Source organism: Oncorhynchus masou, unplaced genomic scaffold (genome assembly GCF_036934945.1).
Source record: "Oncorhynchus masou masou isolate Uvic2021 unplaced genomic scaffold, UVic_Omas_1.1 unplaced_scaffold_2842, whole genome shotgun sequence".
In the NCBI taxonomy this organism is placed as follows: domain Eukaryota; kingdom Metazoa; phylum Chordata; class Actinopteri; order Salmoniformes; family Salmonidae; genus Oncorhynchus; species Oncorhynchus masou.
The window spans coordinates 35,616-42,806 of record NW_027009268.1 but is presented as its reverse complement, the minus strand read 5'-3'; the positions used below and the strand labels follow the sequence as shown (position 1 = coordinate 42,806).

General features: G+C 39.7%; 1 long non-coding RNA gene across 1 annotated transcript; it reads left to right on the top strand.

Moving 5' to 3' along the window:
* The first annotated feature begins 6,133 nt into the window (after positions 1 to 6,133).
* LOC135533960 (uncharacterized) lies at positions 6,134 to 6,949 on the top strand. Its single transcript, XR_010454611.1, has 3 exons — positions 6,134 to 6,251; positions 6,448 to 6,580; positions 6,850 to 6,949. It is a non-coding gene; the product is annotated as an uncharacterized LOC135533960 (long non-coding RNA).
* Positions 6,950 to 7,191: the final 242 nt, after the last annotated feature.

Here is a 7,191-nt window from a genome sequence, read left to right as displayed (position 1 = left end):
GTTCATCCTATGTAATGTGTTCATGTTTTCATCCTATATAATGTGTTCATCCTATGTAATGTATTCATCCTATGTAATGTGTTCGTGCTCATCCTATGTAATGTATTCATCCTATGTAATGTGTTCATCCTGTGTAATGTGTTCATCCTATGTAATGTATTCATCCTATGTAATGTAGTCATCCTATGTAATGTGTTCATGTGTTCATCCTATGTAATGTATTCATTTGTTCATCATATGTAATGTGTTCATCCTATGTAATGTGTTCATATATTCATCCTATGTAATGTGTTCATCCTATGTAATGTATTCATGTGTTCATTATATGTAATGTATTCATCCTATGTAATGTGTTCATGTGTTCATCCTATGTAATGTGTTCATGTGTTCATCCTATGTAATGTGTTCATCCTATGCAATGTATTCATCCTATGTAATGTGTTCATGTGTTCATCCTATGTAATGTGTTCATGTATTCATCCTATGTAATGTGTTCATGTGTTCACCCTATGTAATGTATTCATCTTATGTAATGTGTTAATGTGTTCATCCTATGTAATGTGTTCATGTATTCATCCTATATAATGTGTTCATCCTATGTAATGTATTTATCCTATGTAATGTATTCATGTGTTCATCCTATGTAATGTATTCATCCTATGTAATGTGTTAATGTGTTCATCCTATGGAATGTATTCATCCTATGTAATGCATTCATCCTATGTAATGTATTCATCCTATGTAATGTGTTCATGTGTTCCTCCTATGTAATGTGTTTATGTATTCATCCTATGTAATGTGTTCATGTATTCATCCTATGTAATGTGTTCATCTTATGTAATGTGTTCATCCTATGTAATGTATTCATTTGTTCATCATATGTAATGTGTTCATCCTATGTAATGTTTTCATCCTATGTAATGTGTTCATGTGTTCATCCTATGTAATGTATTCATGTATTCATCCTATGTAATGTGTTCATCCTATGTAATGTGTTCATTTGTTCATCATATGTAATGTGTTCATCCTATGTAATGTATTCATCCTATGTAATGTGTTCATCCTATGTAATGTGTTCATGTGTTCATCCTATGTAAATTATTCATGTATTCATCATATGTAATGTGTTCATCCCATGTAATGTGTTCATCCTATGTCATGTATTCATCCTATGTAATCTATTCATGTGTTCATCTTATGTAATGTATTCATCCTATGTAATGTGTTCATCCTATGTAATGTATTCATCCTATGTAATGTGTGCATGTGTTCATCCTATGTAATGTATTCATTTGTTCATCATATGTAATGTGTTCATCCTATGTAATGTGTTCATCCTATGTAATGTGTTCGTGCTCATCCTATGTAAATTATTCATGTATTCATCATATGTAATGTGTTCATCCCATGTAATGTGTTCATCCTATGTCATGTATTCATCCTATGTAATCTATTCATGTGTTCATCTTATGTAATGTATTCATCCTATGTAATGTGTTCATCCTATGTAATGTATTCATCCTATGTAATGTGTGCATGTGTTCATCATATGTAATGTATTCATTTGTTCATCATATGTAATGTATTCATCCTATGTAATGTGTTCATCCTATGTAATGTATTCATCCTATGTAATGTGTGCATGTGTTCATCATATGCAATGTATTCATGTATTCATCCTATGTAATGTATTCATCTTATGTAATGTGTTAATGTGTTCATCCTATGTAATGTGTTAATGTGTTCATCCTATGTAATGTGTTCATGTTTTCATCCTATATAATGTGTTCATTCTATGTAATGTATTCATCCTATGTAATGTGTTCATGCTCATCCTATGTAATGTATTCATCCTGTGTAATGTGTTCATCCTATGTAATGTATTCATGTGTTCATTATATGTAATGTATTTCTCCTATGTAATGTGTTCATCCTATGTAATGTCTTCATCCTGTGTAATGTGTTCATCCTATGTAATGTATTCATCCTATGTAATGTATTCATCCTATGTAATGTGTTCATCCTATGTAATGTGTTCATCCTATGTAATGTGTTCATGTGTTCATCCTATGTAATGTGTTCATGTGTTCATCCTATGTAATGTATTCATCCTATGTAATGTGTTCATCCTATTCATCCTATGTAATGTGTTAATGTGTTCATCCTATGTAATGTGTTCATGTATTCATCCTATGTATTGTGTTCATTTATTCATCCTATGTAATGTGTTCATCCTATGTAATGTATTCATGTGTTCATTATATGTAATTTATTCATCCTATGTAATGTGTTCATCCTATGTAATGTATTCATCCTATGTAATGTGTTCATCCCATGTAATGTGTTCATGTATTCATCCTATGTAATGTGTTAATGTGTTCATCCTATGTAATGTGTTCATCCTATGTAATGTATTCATCCTATGTAATGTATTCATCCTATGTAATGTATTCATCCTATGTAATGTGTTCATCCTATGTAATGTATTCATCCTATGTAATGTTTCTGTGTTCATCCTATGTAATGTGTTCATCCTATGTAATGTATTCATCCTATGTTTTGTTTTCATCCTATGTCATGTATTCATCCTATGTCATGTATTCATCCTATGTAATGTATTCATCCTATGTAATGTGTTCATCCTATGTAATGTATTCATGTGTTCATCCTATGTCATGTATTCATCCTATGTAATGTGTTAATGTGTTCATCCTATGAAATGTATTCATCCTATGTAATGTATTCATCCTATGTAATGTGTTCATGTGTTCATCTTATGTAATGTGTTCATGTATTCATCCTATATAATGTGTTCATCCTATGTAATGTATTCATCCTATGTAATGTGTTATTGTTCATCCTATGTAATGTATTCATCCTATGTAATGTATTCATGTATTCATCCTATGTAATGTGTTCATCCTATGTAATGTATTCATCCTATGTAATGTGTTCATGTGTTCATCCTATGTAATGTATTCATCCTATGTAATGTGTTCATCCTATGTAATGTATTCATCCTTTGTCATGTATTCATCCTATGTAATGTATTCCCAGTGAGTATGAAATCATTTTTTCCTTGTTCAGAGAAATGAGCCATTGAAATTGTTAAGTCCCATCATCCTACATCCTGATATGACCAGATTCTGACCACTAGTTCTTCCACAACCTGTTATCAGTCTATGGACAAGTATTGACAGCAATCCAAATGATCCTAATGTAAAAAAAAATGGATTGTGTAACTCAATGATGTTACCTATAGATGATTTGGATATGAAGTGCAAAAATGCTAATATCGATGCCATTGACTTATTTTGGATTTATGCCACTAATGCTGAAAGTTAGCATTTGAAACAGTTGCCAGGTAAACAAAACCTAATATGCTTTCATGGGTTGCTGTCATACCTTGTCCATAGACTGCTTACAGTCTATGGACAACCTGGACTTGAACCAGGGACCCTATCCTCAGCACACATCACACATCAACAACCTCCCACCAAGCATCGTTACCCATCGCCCTTACAGAGCAAAGGGAACAACTACTTCAAGGTCTCAGAGCGAGTGACTTCACCGATTGAAACGCTATTAGCACGCACCCCGCTAACTAGCTTCCCATTTCACATCGGTTCCACTCACCCCCCTCTTTGACTTCACTGAAAGAGAAAAAAACATCACCAAATTCACTGAGAATACATTACATCGGATGAAGAAACAATACTCTGAGTCACAGTTCCGTGCTGCTTGTCAGACACAGATAACTGATACTGTATAGTCGTTGATGGGATTGGCGCGTGGAGTCTGTGGGGCTTTTGACCATTTCTTTGGATTTCTCATGTCTTCCTCCATGTTAAAAAAATGTTTGGTCCAAATCGGATGTTAAGTACTATATTTATTGAATATCATATGAATCCTATAAATTAAAATGGACAATTTGGGTCCAATCAATTAGCTTAAATTATATTTAAACTAAATAATGTTTCAGGAATGCTAATATTTTCTGTTTCTAACTACAGAAAAGACATCAGAAGAATCTGAGATGGTGGGTGTCATGGATTGCAGGAATGTAAGTTTGTAAGTCGCTCTGGATAAGAGCGTCTGCTAAATGACTTAAATGTAAATGTAAATGACCCTAATGCTCCATTTCTCCTCAGTGTTTGTTCATCAAGCAGCCTGTGAAATAGAAACTATTTAGATTTCTGGCATCCCCTCTTCGCTCTGTTATGAAATTTGATTGAGAACGAGACAGTAGATGGAAATGAACTTGATAGACCCCTGACAAATACACTGAATGAATATATCAATCAAATTAACAGACTCCCTCTTAGTTATTTGGTGAGGTTTTTTTGTAATATCTTGGCTCCATCTTGCGGATTGTTACTCTCTTCTCCTTTCTACCACTCCCACTCTCCTCTTTGTTGCGCCCTCCTTTCTTTCACTCGTTCTCTTCTCCATCTCTCTGTCCCTAACCCTGCTTTCTATCACCCCCCCATCTTTATCTCTCTATCCTTCCCTTTCTCCTCTTTGTTTTGGCTCCTCTCTGTCTCAGACACTTCCTGTTAGTGGATGGGACGGGGGTCTATGTGTTCTCCTACGAGCGCCGTCTCATCTCCACGCCCAAATTCCCGGCATGAGAACGGACATCCTCAATGCCCAGTCAGTCTCCCTTAGCAACGCCACCATCGCCATCCGGGACAAGAGCGATGAGAAGGGTGAGTGGAAGGCCAGCCGAGCTGTCCCTTCACTACTACAATACTAAACTTTGTTGTCCACAGAGCAGGGCGAGATTTGCCTTAGGCTTTTTTACTCAATGACATTTACAGCCGTTAAACACATTGAAACATCAGGAGCACTTTGTCAACAAGATGATTACACTTCACCAGGAGATAAGACGCTGGAGAAATGACTTTAGCAGGACTGGAACAATGACCATTTGCCATCATTATCCTGCTCGCTCTGTCCTCCATCCTCTCCTCTCTTCTTTTCCTCAAATCATCTCTCTGTTTGGTGCCCTGATGGGGAAAGCCCTGGGTGAAGGGAAGCCCCTGACTGACAAGCTGGGTGATTCACCAACCAACACACACCAACAGTCAGTCACAGCACACATTACACACTCCTGTTAGTGTGCACACACTGACTTGAGAAGACTGTGCATATCTCCACGTGCGTCTTAATCCCTACTGTTACATTGAGCAACCTGTTAGGATTGGGGGAGGGTAAGCCGATCCTAGATCTGCGCCTCAGGGTAGCTATGGGTTCGAGTGCCCCCAACAGGCCAGGGTGAAAAGGTCAGGGAGTCATGGAGAGAAGACAGAGAGAAGAATTAGTGGCGTTGAGGGGAAAGAAGAAACTTCATAGTTAAGAGGGAGACATACAGCCTGTGTGGAAATTGGAGTGAGTGCATGTGTGTGAGAAAGAGATGGAGAGAAAGGGGGAGGGTTATGGAGGAAGAACAGGACTGAAAGGGATTAAGATAGAGGGAGTGAATTAGAGAGAGAGAAAAGGAGGAGAAGTGGCCAGGATCAGTAGTTACTGTCTCTGCCAGCACTCCACAGCTCCAAGACAGAGGAGCACTGCACTGGAGCCAGCTGGCTCCGAAACACACGCACACACACACAGTCACACACCCCTGTTGGGGAGTATGGGCCAGGAGCTGTGGGGTCAGACTGCTGGCACCCCCTTCCACTCTCTTGCCTCCCCCATTTCTCCCTCTTGTCTCCCCTTTCCTCCGCCTCTTCTCTCTGAGTTGAGTCTCTTCCCTCTGATCTGGCCTCAATTGTTCCCTCCTAGTCCTCCTGTGTACTCAGGGCTGTACTGGGGACTAGAGAGTGTGGCGGAGGAGAGGAGGGGGCCTGTGATTTGGGTGATCATGTGTTGAGAAGAGATGTGTATCAAAAGACACGATTGTAAGTGTATGTGTTATGGGGACTGGTGGGGTTTGACACTGGTGGTTCAGTTTGCCCTGCTTATGTGAACCAGGCCTCTCTCACACAACTTTCTGCCTCCCATTTCACTGTGTGTGTGTGTGTGTGTGTGTGTGTGTGTGTGTGTGTGTGTGTGTGTGTGTGTGTGTGTGTGTGTGTGTGTGTGTGCGTGCGTGCGTGCGTGTGTGTTCCAGATGGAGGTGGTGGAGATAGCTCTGGACCAGTGTGGCCCGTCCAGCGAGAGGAAGATCGCAGTCATAGACAAGAACCGTGACCTGTACCTGACCGCTGTGCATCGCATCAACAGAGAACACAACATCTGCAAGATAGGTAGGAAAGAGAGAAAGGGAGGGGAGATAGATTTCAAACTGCTTTGTGTTGTTAAGCAACTAAAGCCTACCAGATAGATCTTTCTAAACATAACCCACATGCACTATGGTCTACACACCATGTGGTAAAGCTTATAGTTAGTTATTCTGAGTGTAGTCAATAAGAGTGTGTTGTCTGTCTCTATCCTGCTCAATAGGTCCACACCATGTCCTAGAATGACTCCGCGAACATCCTGTGTGGTATTCAGGACACACAGTTCACTGTGTGGCACTATCCCGGTGCGGTCTTCACTGGACCTGCTGGCTAAAACACTACATGAAAGACGCCAGGTAACATGTGCACACACACACACACACACACACACACACACACACACACACACACACACACACACACACACACACACACACACACACACACACACACACACACAGAAATCAGTTCCCCATTATCGGAAATAAAAGGTACTGCTTCATCTGAAATGTTTTCATGTTGTGGTAAAGCTGTTTAAAAGAGATTCCTGAGTGGCTGCCCTTCGGCAGAGTGGCTGTGTGTACAGAATGTATTTTTATATCTGTCGGTCTGTGCCCCTCCACAGTGAGTTCAGCCGTGCGGCCCACATCCTGAACTATGTGGGACTCAGGTGACGGCTCGTTGGTGTTCAGCAGCTTACCTACACCACCGTGCTGCATGAGTACAGCGCCTCCTTTCGCTGGGAGGACGCACTGCGCCTCTGCCGCTTTGCCAAGGTAACACACACCTGACAGGAGAGGGGACATTCTCGTGGGGACCTTCTATGGTGACTCCCTGGTCCGGTGCAGAATGAGTCTGATCTGTATAGAGCAGAGCACACATCATATTCAACACCAAATACTGTACAAAACACATCTTTAAAAAACTCTCCACATTATGGCAGGGTAGCCTAGTGGTTAGAGCGTTG